Here is a 19,268-nt window from a genome sequence, read left to right as displayed (position 1 = left end):
ACAAAAGGTGCAGCTCATATAGTTAATTTTCTGTTCCACTGTTAGTTGTAACTATAGGAGAGTGTAACTGTGTTGAGTTGAATTAGCTTTAAAAGGCATTGATTGGTACAAATATGTTTTATTAATAATCAGTTGCTACAGCTAGTGAAGGTTCTATAAAGAAAATAATGAGGGTCTTTTCTCTAAGAAACTTTTAATTTACTTGGAAACTTTTATTATGTTGTTTTCAGGTCATATTGGAGCCTGAAATACCTAATCTGTAGTGCCTAAAAATGAAAGAATTTCTTCCCCTGTAGAAATTAGATACACAGTTGCTATTGGAAGCATTTTATCCACTTCCAATCTAACATTTGGAGTTCTTTTCTTCTATATTATAAGAACTTGAATTCTGTATCTCATTCCATTGATGAAGTCCTAACCCTGGCTTAAATATTTTCAACAAACAATTAGAAAGAGGTGAGTGCAGTATTGTTACATCATGCAAAATACTAATTTGTCTTAATGAGAGATTTAGTTGAATGTAAACAGTGAATGTGTACAAAATATATCAACAGTCTCTACGTAAAACAAAAACTGATTTTTTGGATATTCAGATTTCATTCAAGTATGTAATTTAATGCAGGCATAATGCATTTAAAGTAAGTAGTTAATGTTTCCATAATAATGTTAATTCTGTCTCTTTTAAAGTACTTTATGTAGAATAGTATACTGCTATGTAATTTATTATGATTCCTACTAATGTCCATTATCTTGAAAATATTATGAAATTTCCACAATTGTATTTTCCAATCTTATTTATGTTTAGAGTGTAAAAACAAACAAAACAGAAAGAAAAAAGCAAAAGCAAAAAGGCAAGGAATTTCATCTTTCCTACTTAGCACCAGTCCAGGCAACTTGTCTTCTTGAGTAATATTACCACTGATTTAAATGTTGACATTTGAATTTCTATTGGTTGAATATTTCCTTGTCTTTAATGTTTTATAGTATGCTGACAAAATTATAGGACTTTTAACAATTAATTCATTTTTCCAGTAAAACTGGCATTTATCAGATTTCTAATTCATCTAAGTATTTTAGAAGACATATCAGTGTCTGACATTTGCTTTTGTGTTTTGCAGACCAGCTATTTCTAGCCTTTTATATTTTAAAGTGAAGTCCTGATTTTTATTTAATTAATAGCCTCTTATACTATAAATCTAATCTGTTTTGGAATTTGAGTTTAAAAATTGCTCCTGATCTTATCTTAGTGGATAAACCAGCTACTTTGCAGAGTGTTTGCTAACAGAGATAGAGCTGTTTTATTGATGAATGTAGAAAAAGCATATAGTCCAGTGCTTTGTTCCATTCCTCTAATTTATGACACTAGTAATAATAGATGATGAATGAGATATCCAGAACATTAATAAATTATCTGAAGATGTGTACTAAATCAAAGAGGAGGAGACTAAGAAATAATCTCATATAATGCCTCCAAGAAAAGTAAGCTAATTCCAGAGTCATTTATTCAGCAATATGCAAAAACCCTGAGAAATTTGTTGAAATTGAACTGCTATAGTTAGTATGAGATTAATATAACTCAGCATTTCAAATGCGCTATTATAGACACTTGGATCGCCAGTTTCAGGTAGCAAGAGATGTAAAACTTACAGACTAAAATCACTCTTAAATGTTTAAGTTAAAATGTTGAGTTTAAATGTTTAAAATAAAACCCAGCAATTTTACCCTTCTGTGATGATACTTACATCTTCTTCCCTAAATTCATGTATCCACTAACAGGATGAAATTTGCAGCAGTTTTCTGCTGTGGTTTGCATTCAGTAACTTGATGATTTTGTGTAAAATAGTGTACTTGTTCAAAGAGAAACTGTGCATCTTTTCATTTCACTTAGCAGTGGGGTTTGTATGTTTTGTCCATTTGGGTGCCACAAGGCATAGTTCTCCTGGTGACACTGGGAGTCTCAAATGTCTCTTCATGTGAGAAGAGGCACTTGGCCACTTACGCAGTATTCATGTGCCACTTTGTTATGACAGGCAGCATCCAAGCAGTGGGCTGGTTTTATGCAAGCAAAATGATGTTATTCTTATTAATCTATTTCTTAATGCTATCAAGTTAGTTGTAATTCAGTCACCATGATAAAATAGAATGACATTTAGGGAGGGCAAGTATTGGTAGAAATTAAACATCTTGGAGGTGGTATAATGTTTTCTGTTTCACAAATTGACACTTAGAGTTTTTATGAATACGATTTTTATCACATCTAGATTGTCTGTGTGTGGACATAGATTAATTTGTCATCAAAATGATCAATATTTTCTTTTGTCCTCCCTCTGTTCCCATTTTTTGGTATTTTTCCTTCCATGCCTTGCACCTTTACTGGAGTTCATATTGCTGTACAGAACTGATGCAGCTGATTGAGAATATATTTTTTCTTTGTTGAGGTTATACAGTGAGTTTCAAAGTAGTTAAATGTTTTTGGTATGAAGTTAACAAAACATCCTAAAGACTATACTTTCTACATCAAGGACAATAGAAGACCCTTATCCCTGATGATTTTTGATCATATCTGATCAAATACGATCACCTCTGAATAATACAGGTAACTAAACTTCGCTACTAGCTGTATTCAATGTACTCATTTTCATGATTATTTCTTCTTCATGAAATAGTGCTAGAGGACACATTACTTTGCCACAGATGAAGTATAGTAAGTGGTTTCATTGATTCACCTTCATGTCTGTGATTTAAGCTTATGTGTAGACTGTTGGATACTAAGCCACTCTCATACTGACTTTCCAGATTTTTTTCACTCAGCTGTCCCAGTCAAAATTTCCCTTAATAGTCTCAGTGAGCAAAAGTCTCTGGATGGTGGCTTGGAATCCCTGAACTCATGTTTGTCTTAGAACTGGACATTTTTTAGGTACACTATTTTCTCATTTCCCAGAATGTGTTTTATTGGTCTTCTTTCTACACATAGCCTTAATTTAACCTTTAACTGTGGAATTTATTGTAGCTGCAATTCTTCGTATAAAAGTTGTCATCAGGAAGTATCACCAGTTGCTTTCTATTCTTTGCTTCCTCTGAGTTTTTAGTAAATACCATGAATATTGTTAATAATCTGCTACTTCTAATCATCAATCTTCAAGATGAGCAATTAACTTACTGTTTAAAAATAGTGAGTTGTAAACAGTATTTTCTTTTGTTTGTACTTTAATCTAGGTTCAGGCATCTTGTGAAGATGTTTATATAAATTGTAACTTAAATGAATCACAGAATCAAAGAATATCCTGAGTTGGAAGGGACCCACACTGATCATCAGGTCAAACTCCCCGCCCTTCACAGTACAGCCCCAAGAGTCACACTGCGTACCTGAGAGCGTTGTCCAAATGCTTCTTGAACTCTGTCAGGCTTAATGCTGTGACCACTTCCCTGGGGAGCCTTTTCCAATGCCCAGCCACCCTCTGGGTGAAGAACATTTCTCAAATATCCAAAAACCAATATCTAAACCTCCCCTGACACAACTCCAGGCCATTCCCTCTCATCCTGTCACAGATCATCACAGAGAAGAGATCAGTGCCTGCTTCTCCACTTCCCTTCACAAGGAAGTTGTAACTGCAGATCTTCCATCAGTTTCCTCCAGGCTGAACAAACCAAGTGACCTCAGCTGCTCTTTGTATGCCTTCCCCTCAAGACCCTGCGTCCTCCTTGTGGCCCTCTGCGCTCTCTAATAGCTTTGTGTCTTCCTTCTATTGAGGTGCCCAAAACTGCACGCAGTGTTCAAGATGAGGCCACCCCAGTGCAGAGCAGAACAGGACAATCCCCTCCTTTACCCAGCTGGCAGTGCTGTCCTGGATGCAATCCCAGGACACAATTGACCATCCTGGCTGCCTGGGCACTGCTGCTTCGTATTCAATTCACCATTGACTAGGACCCCTAGTCCTTTTCCAAAGGGCTACTGTCCAGCCTCTCATTCCCCAGTCTGTCCATACATCCAGGGTTGCCCTGGTTGCTGCAGATTCCAGCATTTGCCCTTGTAAATTGTCATACAGCTGATGATTGCCAAGCCCTTTAATTTGCTAACATGATTCTACAAGGCCTCTCTGCTATGGAAGGAGTCAACAGCTCCTCCCAATTTAGTGTTGTCAGCAAACTCAGTATACATTTGTGTCCTGCATCCAAATAATTTATGAAGACACTGAAGAGCATTGGCCTAGAATGGAGCCCTGCAGAACCCCACTACTGACTGATTGGCAGCTTGGTGTCACCCCATTTACTGTGATGTAAATGAATGTGCCATATTTATTAGTCAGATCAGGATTTTTTTTGCTCACTCAGCCCATAGGTAATGTAGTTGTTTCTTCATAGCTGACATGACCAGGTTTGTAATTATTAATAGTCGAGTTCAAAGAGAAGTGGGGATAGAAAACATGTTTAGAAACTTGGAATTATATCTATTTTCTAAGTTGATTAGGTATTTACATGTAAAAAACATATGTAGATTTTAATAGTGTATTTTTCTTATATTTCCTACTATTTTCTTCTGGCTGTTTATATTGGAGTTTCACATATAAGTATAGGATCTTTACATCGCCTTTCCATTTATCTTAAAATCTGCCTCAGCTACAAAAGTATTAATCTTACAGTCTGTCTTCAAGGTGGTTAACTCATAGCACTGAATTGTAGAAGAGAAACCAGGGTCTTTCTGCACATACATCTGTGGTGTTCAAATGGGGTTAGTGATTATAGTAGAATGTATTTCTTCTTTTTGCAGACCTGCAGACTTTCTCATTGTGTTCAGAATTAAAACCAAGATCTGTTGAGGGCCAAGAAGTTGTTTCCCAGTTTCCCAGTTGTTTCAATCTTTCCCAGAAAGATTGAAGAGAATTTATTTGCTTTATTGGTATTTGTTATGTTGGCAAACCTTAGTTTAAGGAAAACAGCTATTAAGCAAGCAACAGAATCCCATCATATATTCACTAACTTTCTCGCTATGTTTAGTGTGAAATCAAGACTTTTTAAAAATCAGAGAAGTCCATGAAAGTGTTTTAGGGGTTAAAGTGCTTATTCACGGCTGTGCAATGTGACTTTGAATTTCTTCTGTTCCTGGTCCATTGCAAGAACTTGAATAAGCATTGTGTATCTATATGAGTATGCTAGTGTCTCATTTTGTTGTGGAGAATGTCTCAGAATCTCAGTGGATAAATCTAACTTGAAATTAGCTACCAGACTAAAAGAGAATAGTAGCAGAATTTGAAGTGCACAAAGCTCACCTGAATAAAAGTTTAATAGCCTCTGCACCTCATTCAGTTATTTATAGAAATTGAAAGATTCTTCATTTTGCAGAAATTAAATATCTATATTGGTCTAAAAATATGCTGAGAAAGGAAGGGATCCAGCAGCTCTTGCTTTATCAAAATTGGTGCATGATCAGTTAGTACAACAGCAATTAAGGCGTAAATTGGGAGAGCCCTTCTACAGAACAAGATGTGATCTAATCTTTGAGAGTAAGATACAATATCCACTCTTTTATATGAATAGACATAAAGAACAACAACTATTAATTGTGGAAGGTAATGATTGCACTTTGTATAATCTTAGAAGGTAGTCAATTCTTCACTTGAAAATGTGTGCAATTTTTAATTTTTTATTTTATGTTTCCAGAAATAGGGCATCCAAAATAAAATTTTAATTGCAAAGTTTAAGTTTTCAGCCCTGTAAAAAACCAAACCAAACCAGTTCAGTTAATATATTTAGTGATGACAACAGAGGAACCCTTTGGTCTTAAGCATGTAGCTTGAAAAATAAGGATCTTAAATGTAATGTTGTACTCTGTCACATATATGACATATAGGGGCTTATTGAAATCTAAGAATGCATGACTAAGGTTCTTTGAAAAAGAGAAATGAACTTTTAAGTGGCCAAATGTGAATATTAAATAAGTGAAAACTACTTGTTTACCCAGTACAATTAAGTATAAATTATCTTTCATCAGTTCTAATAAATTGACAGTGCATTGTTTGAATAAATTTTAAACACAATAGAAGAGTGTCTGTAATTTGAAAATTAAATTTTGCTACCAAAATTAAGATTTTATAGTTTGGAGTACTTCCAGGTTAACATATTATTGAGAAGTTCCATTGAATACTGCAAATCAATACAATGAAGGGTTAATTGTGAAAACAGATATAAATTTTATTTTCTTTTAAATCAAGAAGTTGGTAAAATGTATACTTACCGTTGATCATTAGGATACAAAACTATCTGTTGAAAACAATTAACATGCATATCTGATGACTGATTGTATAAATACGAAAGTCAAATAATTGTAATCGTTAACCATTGCTTCAGGTCATATGAGTTGTCAGCTCAAAAAAAGTAGAGGAGAAAGAGGTTGATTTGCATATATTTAATGTGGCATGCTGTACATGTGGGAATTTGAGATAAATCTTTGCTGGTAATCTGCTTGTTTTTATCTAAAAATCGACTATGAAATGTGGGTCATAACAGTCAAATGAGCTATGTCTTGTATTGATAGGAGTTAATTCAGTAATTTGGGATTTAACATTTTGCTATGTTACAATATTTTAGAATTGATTTTTACCTTAGAGACAATTGGAAGAAACTGGTTAAAAAGTTACTCAGAAATAGTCAAAAGTTTTTACCAAGAACATACTCAAAATTATCCGTTAACATTGTAGGATTGAGTTACTTTTACAGTTTTTAGTTAGACTTATCAATATGTCAAAAAACCCACTTTTTTACTTTTTATTATTAAAAAAAGTCAGTTAAATTTAAAATTTTTATGAAGTACTGTACTGCATCACAAAGGAAGTGGATCAAACAGATAATCTTTAATTTAATTGATCAATTGTAATAAATAGAGGGAGGAAATTGTGGCGCAAAAATGAACCATTGAAATATTTATGCATTATGTAAGTTCCTATATATAATAAACTATTGCAGATTTCATTTATTTATTTTTTTAATTGATAATGCTAAATATTTTGTGCAACTTCATAACAATTCCAGGAATCCTTGAAAAGTGGGTCAGAATATAGTGGTCAGTACTTTACATTAGTATAATCTTGTTAAGCAGGTCTGTCCGGCCTTTCTTTCTCCTTGTGTTTACTCCTGAGTATTAAAAAAAAAAAAAATCCTAAATTTTGATATTACATGGCAATCTCTTTCTAAAATTTCCCTGTTTCCTATATTCATGGGTTCCCAAAAGAAGCAAGCAGCAGTATGTGGTTTCTTTTGGTCTGATTTGTATCTTCAAGCTAAGAAACTTTCTCGTAATGGCAATATTAAAAGGTAGAAAATGAAATAGCTTTGTTGCTCAGTCCTTTTCCTGTGCACCTGATTTATAATTTTGACATTGTAAATATTTGAAATTTGTTCTTAGGTGTCGGGTACAATCCAGTTCCTTGAATTATCACCCAAATTAACTTGAGTGCCAGCAAGGGAGCTGTGTTGTAGCACAGCTTCCCAGATTGGGCAGAGTAGAGAATGTACATGATTACTTGATTTTTGCTGCTCTCAGTGAAGTACACCTAAATATCAGTGCCTTCTGCTTTAGTCTTCTGTTGACAAATCTTCTTCATGATCTGCATGATGTAGGCACCTATATGATGTTTGAGGGGTGGGGAGTGGGGGTGGGGGAAGGACTAACTGGCAGAAGAGAGGAAGGAAATCAAATTCAGTTTCTGTCTTTGTCTCTAGGGTAGAATTTGCATGTGATCCCAAGTGTGAGAAAGGTGGCAGTATCCCAAGTCACTGGCTGGTTTGTGTCTCTCTTTTAATGATTTACATGTCTTATTTGAGCAGATTATGACCCTCCAGGTTAGACAGAAGTAGTTGTGTGAGGAGTTGAGTTCTGTAACCACAAATTAGAAGCCCAAATTAAACTAGAAAGTAATTAAAAAATAAGTAAATTTTAAAAGGAAGGAAAAAATTTGGGTTTAAGATGTCAGTAACTGTAATTACAGTTTTAGCTGTACTGTAACTCATTGGTGAAAAATCACTGCTACCAGAGGATCCAAAGATGCAGATGAATGCTCTATGGTTCTTCATATAGAAGGTCTGATTCCAGAACCTCCAGAGCTATTGTATGTCCCAGTAATCCTCAAAGTCTTTTAATGTATGAAAGTATAGACTACTTTTACAAGGACCCATTGCTTTTAGAAAGAAGCATTTGGGATATATGTATATATATTTGGGGGTGCAGTATGGGATTCAGAGATGCAGTGTGGGAATGAATTGTCATTTTCAAAGAGAAATCTGTACACTAAATGAGAACATGTTAATAAAAAAAACAGTCTCATTTGTCCCACTTCAGAAACACATACTGTGAGAAGAAAGTGCTTCAGGTTCCTTAAAATATAGAAGTTTTTGTACTGTTGTATCTTGAGGCTTGCAGTGTTATTAGCTCAAAGGGGAGGTATGCTTTTTCATGATGACTATATTTAGCCAGGAGGAATAGTCCTTTTTAAAGCAAATTGAAATGAGTGTATGAGAGCGTGAAATTATCAGCAGCGCTGGTGCACATTTACATTACTTCTACATACTCTTTTGAATGACCACACAACAGAACAAGTACTTCATTTCCACTGTGTTGATTTTTCTTGACAAAACATGGCAGTCTATCCAAAGGAGGGTGTTTAGCCAAGATAAATATAAAATTTATGATTAAGCAAAGTGTTTTCTTATTATAATCCCTAAAGAGAATTTGAGACTTGTTAAATATAACGTGGCCAGGTAGTTTTAAGAGTAAATTATCCTTTATGCTTTTAAATGCTGAAATACAGCAGCACCATCAGCAATTTGAGATACTACTTCCAGAGACAACATTGCATACTGATTTCCTTTGAAACAAGGAGCAAAATACCATAAATGTGTACAATATGTAACTTCAGATTTGATGTATTCCTTCATTTTTGTAGTCCATACAGAGATAAAGAATCCATGTCAGTAGCATGGTTTGTAAAACTGTCTTGGTTTTTTCTGTATGTAATGTGTGTTATGGAAGAAAGCAAATAAACCTTTTTGGCAGAACAGATAAAAGTTGGTGACATGATTACACTTGTGGCACATTTCTTCAACTGCTATATTTACAGAGTACCACTTTGAAGAAAGCTGTGGTGACTGTCAATATTATTCATTAAAATAAATAGAGACTGAAAATTGATTGAGGAGAAGAGTGGATTTTGACCTTTGTGGTACCAATGCTGGCTTTGGAGTGCAGTATTTTAATTAAATTTTGAATGTACTTAGATAGTGGATACTAAATGATCTCACTGTATTCTTTCAAGGACTATGAACTTTCAAAATCAAGGATAACATTAGATGTCAGCCAAGTATTTTGTCCTTCTCGTGGTTTATCTTTACATCTGAATTAGTGCCAGTTTGCACAGATTGTGTGTCAGCTTAAATACAAGAAACAGGCCTCAGTCTGCTTGAACTCATTCCACCAAAGACTTCTAAAAACTTTTGGTAGTCTGCAAACTGTAATGGCTGTTTCACATTAAGTTGCTTTGTAGAATTATAAAACAGCTTTTCTTCTGCTTTCAAATAAAATGTTGTCATCTGCTAATGAATGAGATACCATCTGTAATAATTAAGGTTATTCTACTTGTTTTTCCCCTGCAGCAAAACTTCAGAAGGTTTGCAGAAGACAATAAGAGAACCACCAAGAAGGCTATTGCAGTGTTGTAAGTACTGCACCCAGGGAAAAAAAAAAGAAATATGTGAATTAAGAATGTTGTAAAGAGATTTTCATTTTTGGGGGGAAAAATGAGCTACATAAAGGGATTACGTGTAAAATACAGAGCAGGATGTATTGTAGCAATCATGTTAATAATTTACAAGGGAAAAACTGCACTCTTGTAAAATCTAAAATTGTATCCTTGTGCAGTGTAATCAGGAATTCACCAATAGCAGTGAAAAATATTTCTCTATCCACCAAAGATTGATCTAGTTTATATACATTTGTTTATTTAAAACTATCAGAATTTAGAAAATCATTGTAGTTTTGTAGGTTTGTCATTTGTTTTAGTGACTTATTGTTTAGGTTATTTTGCAGAATTATTTATTTGCTGATTTATTTATGTATTTCATTATTTATTTATTTGATTATTTAGTAAATTATTTATCTGATGAATTATTAATACATCTTCATGACATGCTTTAAATTATTTATAACTTAATTTTGAGTTTATTGCTTTTCGACGCTGCATTGTTACTGACTAGTTTTGATTTTTTTTTCTTAGTTCTTGAAAATTAAAGTACTAGCTCTAAGGCAAAAGTATATTCTTTGCAGAATCCATAGATGGTTTTCAATGAAGTAATTTACCATGTAGATACTAATTTTGTTTAGTTTTATATGCCTTAATACCACTTTTCTACTTTCTTAGCTTTTGCCTCTATGATTTCATAGGTGTGTCAAGATCAAATGAATGACCTTTAAGGGGTAAAGATAAACATCTACTTTAAACTGTAGAAATAGAGTAGTTTTATTTCCTCTTAATAAGTACTCTTTAATTATTCTTCAAGTTAATGTATATTTTTGTCCCAGTAAAATGAATGTTTTTAAAATGAGGCTTTTGATGTTTGAACTAATACATTTAACTTTTAATAAGAAAATAAAATATTCACATTAGTTACCCATATGGAGAGTTCTTTTAAAGTGGCAAGATGGGGGAGGAGTACATGGCGAGGAATGCTGGTGTCTTTAGAGACGGAGGTATATATTGAGGGAATGAAGGTGGATAGTAAGGGTTTTTTTCTCCCAGTGTTTTTTGAATGCATAGGAATTTATAAGGTTTTCAAATTTAACATGCCTGTGTTATTGTACAGAAACTACTTTCTGTGATCACAAAGAACTAGGTTCTGTGATCACAAAGAATCATTTCTAGTGCACAACATAGTGTGAAAGCAGTTTTTGTGTTCCTTTCCTCTGCCAATCAGAAAGGTCTGAAATATCATCTTTGCTCCATAGAGGCTAGAGTGAGTGTATAAGGGCAGTGTAAGGGGCCAGTTTCAATCTTTAGTTGTGGGCACCAGCTCAACAGAGTTTAAAACTGGTGCCTGGGATCAGAATTTGACTTGGAGTCGGTTCTGACTGATGAGCTTTTCAGGGCCAGTGAGCCACCTTGTTCCTGAAGTTGCCTGTTTGGCCTCAGTTCCCAGTGAGTACCTCAGGCAGTCTAAAAGCACCTTGCAGGACTGACAGCCCTGTTTCAGAGCTGTAAAGAATAGGGCAAAGCAGCAGTTCCTCTGCAGAAGTGCCGTGTGCATAATGTGGCCTTTATTCTGTTTAGTGCTTGAAATGAATTACTGTATACTTTAAAGTTTTAACATAGCACGGAAAGGCTGCATTGTACATTTCAAGTTTCAATGCTGTTGAAATACAGTAGAAATGGCCTCTGTAGACAGGTTTCACTATAGAACTTAAATTATGCATGTGTATATCCAAATTCCTTATTTTGAAATATTGAATGTATGAATATTTAATTTGTATCTTGCTTTAGTATCTTCATATGCTTGCCTTAAAGGAAGCTGTTTCCTTTGATTTATATACATGGATAAAAATGTGTGTATAGTGTGTATCAATAGTTTTTCTCTCTGTGGTGTTAGATGAACAGCTTTAGATAATGATAGCTACTGATTTTTATTCTGCAACTTACTACTATTGTATAAAACATAAATTCGCCATATTTGTTCTATTAATCTTACTTGAATTTCAAATTCATTTGCTTTCCAGAAATATTTTCTTAATTATATGCGTTAAGAAAAGTCAAGTATGTTGCAGATCTTAATGATGCAGTATTTTTGGTCTGTGCACAGTAACAAAGCTCTGAATATTATTATTTGGGGCAGAGTTCCAATCTGAAATTTACATTTCTCCTTATTTGAATGTTTTCGCTAAAGCTGAGAACTCCAAGGGAGTTCCTCAACATATCCTAGTTTATGCAATATGCTCTCTGAAATTTAGTATCCTCTTATTTCCTTTTGTAAATGAGGTCTTATTCTTGAATAAGACCTATTATAAGCAGCTACAAAGGTAAGTGCTGTCAGTGTATTCTGCCACCAGTTTCTTGAAGTATGAAACACTCCGTGAAAGATGTGCTACTACTGTTATGGGATAATATAACGCAGCTTATGTGTTGGCACTGAGAGTAGCTACTTCATAATGATGACAAGTGAAAGTACAGCCAAAGGTCACATTAAACAAGAGATTTCTTTCACACCTCATCCATTTTCTGGATGTGGTATGAAAATAGCTTTGTTCCCTGTACTTAAGTATTTTTAACAACGAAGTTATCTTGAAGTAATTTTTTATGCTGTGTATATTACTTTGTTCATGTTTTGAGATAGACTATGGAATTCTAGCATGCTAAATTGATGCTACAAAAATGCTTGAAATTAGTTTAAATTTTGGGTGCAGTTAGACAACATGAGCAGTATTTTATCTCACTACATATTTAGTTTGCAGATTTACTCAAATACATAGCTTTAAGTTCTAGAAAAGGAGCTATTGATGTGTTCTTGTGGTTTAACTCAGCTGGCAACGAAGTACTTGGCAGCCCCTCACTCATTCCCCTCTCCGCCGTCATGGGATGAGGAGTAAAATTGAAAAATAATAAAACCCATGAGATATTGAAATAAAAATTGAAATAAAGTAAAATATAATAAAAATAGTAATGAGAAGAGAAAAAACAGAGAGGAGGAATAAAGCCCAAGAAAAACAATTGTTAAAAAAAAAATGAAATTCCTCACCACCTGCTGACTGTCCCCCAGCTTGTGTCTGTCCTTGAGCAGTAGCTTCTTCTGGTCAAGTCCCCCCAGCTTATATACTGGTCATGATGTTCTGTGGTATGGAATATCCCTTTGGCCACTTTGGATCAGCTGTTCTGACTGTGCTGCCTCCCAGCTTCCTTTGCACTTCCACACTGGCAGAGCGGGAGACATTGGAAAGTCCTTTGACTTGGTCTAAGCACTGCTTAACAACAACAAAAATATCAATGTATTACCAACATTATTTTCATCCTAAATCCAAAACACAGCTCCATACCATCTCCTGACAAAGAAAATGAACTCTATTGCAACCAAAACCAGGGCACTATGCAAAGTGGTATTTATACTGATGTTACATGACCATGGACTTACTCTTTTTTGTGTCTTTTAAAAAGGATACTTTTTTTTTTTTTCTGAATTGGATTCTGTTCAGAAATAAGACGAATCAACTTGGCTGTGTTGACAGTTTCTTAGCTCTGCTTTAATGAGATCCTACCAGTATTGTTAAAGGATAATTTCTGCTGAAATGGTGAACCAGGATGCTAAAATAAGGCAACATTTTAGAAAAATGATTAGTGAGTATTAGATAATGAACATGAAGCTGACTTGTTTCACAGAGAGTATTGAACAGTTATGAGATACTGGTTGGGAAGCCTAAATCTGGTATATTATTGGTAGGTATATTTCTGTTCTAATCTAACTGCATAGAAATTGCAGAAGCCATATTAAGCTCTTCTTCAATTTGTTTCATACAGATAAAAGAATTTGCATCTCATGACTCACATATTTCCTGTTGTATCTTTAATACAGCCATTTTTAGTATTTTTCTTGCCTCTTTCCTCTATTGGTATGCTTAGAGAGTCTGTGTGTAGAGCTTGTTATTTTCACCCGTGAGGCAAGGAGGAGTTCAAATCAATAGCAGTGTGTTGTTGACACTAAATGATGTTTCTTCTTGCCACAATAAGACTTGATTTTGTCATCCTAATGATGCTAGCTTGCTTCAAAGAATAGGGATCAGCACTCTCTCAAATCAAACTTTACAAGTGTGAAAAGAAGGAAATACTAGAAAAATAATCCAGTATTTGTGACCAAACATGCGTTGGTTTTGTAAAATGAATATTCAAGTTCTGTTTAATTTTATAGGATAGCTGCTTTGCGATGCATTTTGGAAGTCTGTATTAAGGGATGTAGGATTGATCAGAACTGCCATTAATGGAAGTCTGGTATTTTAAAAAGAGATATTGCGGACATTATTTAAAAAATAAGTTCACATGAAATATGGATCTTAGTAAGACCTTAGCTAAAAAACCTAACAAAACAAGAAGCCTCAAGGTACTAGAAATTCCCTGTGTTTCACAGAAAAATCTTTGCAGCACTGCCTAGAAAGAGAATGTCTGCAAGAGGGAATAAGTACATTGCCAGGCCTAGTCCATGATTGCACTCTACAGCATGGTCCAAAAGGAAAAACCAGTTGTTCCTGACTCAAACTAAGGATCCCATAGGGAGGCTGCAGCTATAGGAAGATGAGAATTTGAGGGAAATTATGTAACCATAGTAAGCAATATTATGATGGTAGGAATTTCCAAGCTTAATGCTGGTAGAAACAGTGGGTTATTTGTGTTGGACATCTGAAAGGAATTTCAGAGTTGAATCTTTCTATTATATTATCAAAATATCTACCTACTTACAACAATATTTGTGCATTTATTTACATAGTTTTCACTGTATGATAGATGTTACCTTTCTATCTGAAAGAACTTTAAGAGGTATGTCTGCATGATTAAACATTCACATTGTAAATTGTTCTTTTGCATTGTTACCATTGTTTTGTATTTTTATGCAAAACATGGCTTCTCAGATGTTCACAGTGTTAACTGAAATCTAATATTTTTTGATTTTACAGTATCTCCCCTTCTCACTTCTTCTATAGGATATTCATAAAGTCACCTGACATAAACTCTCCATATATTGTGGTGTATTTCCGGGAGACGAAATATCTCCTATTTTGCAAGCAGTGAAATAAATCCTCATGAGAACTACAGTAACTAGTTATATTTCAGTAATGGTAATGAATATTATATAAACTTTAAGCAATATTTGGTGGGGAGTTTTTTATTTCTCTTAACTGTGGCAAAATGGGTAGCACCTTAAAGATGATTAACAACTTGAAAAACATATCTTGTTGAGTTTATCAGCCTGAAATCCCAAATGTTTTTGCTGATTCTGTTTCTTACTAAACTATGTTTTAATGAATTTGGTGATGTCTAGATAAAGAGCACTTTGCAACTTTTTCTGTGCTGACAAGGCACATCTACCTTGGATTCAACTTAGTAGCAGTGTGGTAGTAGTCAGAGTATCGTAGTCTTGTTAATTCTGTCTCCAGTCCTGAGAGAAGCTAAAAATCAGTTTTTATAGTGTAACTTCCCCTTCAAGTGTGCATTAAGTTAGCACACTTGTAGAATACCACCAGCATACCTTGTCCTACTAAGTGTAGGTATAATATCTTACCATATGCATTAAGATGCCTACCAGAAAGAGCCTCTAACATTTTACTAGGGATATAGTGAATGTCAAGAAATTCAGTGAGGGAGGCTATGCCTAGTGTGGTGACTTTACTGGAATAGTTTTTTCCTTTCAGCTGAAATTCTGATCTTGTAAACATTCAAGTGTAACTTGCGACAAGCTGATAGTAGCTCTGAAGATGATGAATATATTCTCTAAAGCATTATATTTAGTAAACATCAATTTTAGGCTAATTCTTTATCCCAGGCACTTGCATTTGACGTATGGTTATAGCTGGATTTAACATTCCTTACTCTGTTGTGAGGATAAGCAAACATTAAAAAGATCCCTTACAGTACTTACAAACCCAGCAAAAATATTAAGTATGAAGACCTTTATTATTCTTTCTTTCTTTATTGTTGTTTATATTGATTCTCATGTTTCTGTGTGTCAGACTATGTGTGTAGTTAGTGTCATATTTCAGTTGACCAAATTTTTAAAAGATCCAAGGCATCTGGGACATTCCCATTTAAATATATTTGTCTCACTTCCAACATGTCATACAAAAGGTTTTAGGTTTCATTAGCACTACAAAACTTAACTTTTGTATAGTAAGCTTCAGCGTGAAATTCAGATGATTTGAACTTTTCCATTTACTTTTAAACTTTTTTCTATTTCTATACAGTTCATTTTCTATACAGTTTGTTTTTGTTTCTCTGCTAGAAAACTCCTTGCCCTGGTGCATCTAGGATATCTATTTTTTAGTTGGTTCAAAAGGTAATTTTCTTAACATTTTCCTTCACAATTTCTGAAGAGTTCGTTTGCCTTGCTGTGCCTACTTGTTCTTAATACATACCTATACTACCTGGGAGTGAATAACTTGGAATTAAGTTTATTTTGGTAACAACCTCAAAAAGAATTAAATCTTTTGTTTCTCTTTAATCACCTAAAAAAAGTGCTATTCTTAAGACCCTTTCTTAGAGAGAGCCTTTATTGTATGCACGTGCATGCTGTACATTCTTGGAACAATTAGTAAAACTACAGGCAGATCTGAAGGCGTATTCTGCATTTTTAGTGAAACACATTTTGAATAACTAGCTGATCTATGGAGTAGAGTTGTCCATTGATTCTAAAGTTATTTTTTTCTGTGCTCAGACAAATCAAGATGGTAATCATTTATAATTTCTTGCCTTCATGAAAAGGAATGATGAATAATATGATTGGAAGGAACGCATGAGTCATGAAATGGTGAGCTGGGCAATCATGGAAAAATTCTCTTTGAAAATTCCCTTTTGCTTACCAGTATCTGTAATGTGAGTTCAGTTTTCTGTAACATAATCCAGAAATTACAATAGTAGAGGTTTTAATAAAAGCCTTGGGTGGATGAACTCCCCCTACGTTGAAATGAACATTGCTTAGTGGGTTATAAAAAGGAGTTTCTTAACTGTCAGCTAAAAGTGATTATGGATACAGTGATCAGATGGACACTCCTTCTTACCCCCATTTGAATGTGAAAATAAAATGTCTTAAAATATACTACAGTTAATATGAAGTGAATATAGATGGCCTTGAAAGTATCTACACTATTATGAAACAGCTTTTACAAGTGCTCTTAAAATATTGATAACTTGGTAGAGCACTTCAAAAACTCTTTACTTATATTTCAGAGGAAAATTTGTGTAGCCAGTCCACATTTGAACACATTTGTGGGATATGCACAGAAGAAAAGTGTTGTTACTAAATAAACAGTTTAATTTGTTATAGTCCACCATAAAGAAAATCCATCTTGTTTTCAGTTTTTCTCCTACACTAAAATAATCAAGGAGGTATTGAATAATTGTGCAGCAGAATCAAGCACCAACTATGAGTCCCAGGCAAGACTCGCATAACCAGCTGTTGTTCTCCCTGCAGTGACCTGGGCTAGGCAGCCTAGCATCTGCCTCTGTTTTCTTTTCAGTGACCCAAGCCAGATTTTTTCAAAGTCTGTTGCTGATATTTTCCCTACAGTCATTCATGCTAATTTCTTTACAGACTACAGCTGTTTTTGAAAGATCTTTTCCCTTTTTCTGTTCTGACTTCTTTCTGTAAATTTACAGCAGTGATTTTTTAAAAATTACTGGATAATCTTGACCAGAGGACTGTTTTGGTTGTCTTGCCTTAAGGTATATGTCAGCACTGTAGAAAAAGGGTAAATTAGATTTTCTTTCCAAAAGAAAGCTCATTCTGGTCCTTATGGAAAAGGAATCCTGATCTTGAACTGAGTTCATTGCAGTTATTTAACTTGAGAGAATCAAGGTGAATGTGTTGGTGGTGGCTTGGGACAGAGCCAAGCTCTGAAAAATTCAGAAGCAAAAAGGTAGATATTTTGCTCTGTGAACCAACAGTATGAAAAGATTATGTGGCAAAATGCTCTAAATGAGAAGAAAGGCCTATTAATGATATAAAGCTGTTAATTATGGGATTAAGCTTACCTCAGGAAGGCAATATTGCTAAACAGCTAAATGCAAACCAATAAAGTGTAAGTTTGCAATTTTGGAGGAGATGCGGCTCAGCTTTCACAGTTGTTGCTAATGGAAATTATGGAAAACATTTTAGAAGGACTAATTTTTTTAAAATTAAAAAACCTAAGAGATGAGTGGTTTTCATGTTTCTTTTCTTTTTTTCCCTGTAGAGCATTCAAATCTTAAAGTAGATTCTTTCAGTAGGAACCAGAGGTTCCTGGTTCTTTGCACATTTATCTTTTAGGAGAGATTGTGCACCTTTGTGCTTTCAATTTGCAATATCAAAATTACTTTGGCAACTTCAGTTTATGAGAGCAAGTGAATAAAAAAAGTGGTCTGGCTACTACTTAGTAATGAAATTTTGCCTTCACTGAAAATGCAAATGATATGGATAACATGAGCATTTTATCCTTTCTAGATCAATATTAAGTGCTTTTTCAGCTACCTTTGTTCTGGGAAACATTAGTTAGTTATTGTTTGAATAAATACTACTGTGCAATCTAAACTGAAGCATAATGATGACTCTTTGGGAGAACCACTTGAGGTACTGAAGAAGGTAGCCTTGCTAAGCTCCCTTCACTAGCCACGTGTTTTGATCACTTTTATGCAGTCTGCTGCTTGTGCGTACAGGCATTCTTTTGCTAAGTTAGTTTTAATCTTTATTAATTTTCTGATCTTATTACATAAGTGCTAGTTCAAGGAGTGAAAAAAAGACAGTTGAAGGGGGAGGGGCCAGTTATGAAGCAGTACTTAAAACAAGTGCTTAGGAATGGTGAGAACAATACTGCTGCCAGACTCCCAAAATGCACTGGTATGAAGCGATTACTGTCTCTCAGATTTCTCTCTCTGTATTTTACAATAGCAGGACTGCAAATTATAATATGTTTGGCTACTTTTAATTCTAATTTACTCATTTCTACGGTGATCTTCTTAAGAAAGTACAACATTGTTTTAAAAACTTTTAGACACTATAAAAAATAATGCAGAAAAAAAGCCTGTATTATTGGGAAAAAAAAAAATTGTTTGTCTCAATATGATAGGACTTTTCTTTAGTAAGATTTCTGTGATGCATTGTTTCTTCAGTGTTCCAAAGTTGTCTTAAAGTAAAAATGTATGTGTAATTTATAAGGCTTAGTTGACATCCTGTGTACAGGAATTTAAATTTTCTTGCAGTTTTTCTCATATGCATCGCTATTAGTTCTTCTATCTTGTAAGTTTTCAACATTTACCTAAATTTTTCCCTACAAAACATTTTTTTCAGGTTCTTCTGCTGTTCTAGTACAAACATGAATGAATGTTCAAATCCTCTGTATTCAAAACGCATGCTCTGGTTAGATTCAAAATATGTGTCAATGCATGTGAATATATATATTTTGATGTCAAATAAATATTTTTATGCAATTATTTCATTAAGGTCATGCTATCATGTACAGTGTTTTGCTAACATGATTTTTTCAGATCCTTAAAAATAACAGA

General features: G+C 34.2%; 1 protein-coding gene across 10 annotated transcripts in view; it reads left to right on the top strand.

Annotated features, from left to right (window-relative positions):
• Positions 1-19,268, top strand: part of TBC1D5 (TBC1 domain family member 5) — a 317,122-nt gene that overhangs the window by 19,271 nt on the left and 278,583 nt on the right. For all 10 annotated transcript variants that reach the window (XM_032746741.3, XM_030264948.4, XM_030264947.4 and 7 more), the window contains exon 2: positions 9,643-9,704. The gene's annotated coding sequence lies outside the window, so the exon portion shown is untranslated. The remainder of the gene's footprint in view (positions 1-9,642; positions 9,705-19,268) is intronic.

Source organism: Taeniopygia guttata, chromosome 2, assembly GCF_048771995.1.
Source record: "Taeniopygia guttata chromosome 2, bTaeGut7.mat, whole genome shotgun sequence".
NCBI lineage: Eukaryota > Metazoa > Chordata > Aves > Passeriformes > Estrildidae > Taeniopygia > Taeniopygia guttata.
Note: the sequence above shows the minus strand (reverse complement) of the source record. Positions and strands in the feature narration are given on the sequence as shown.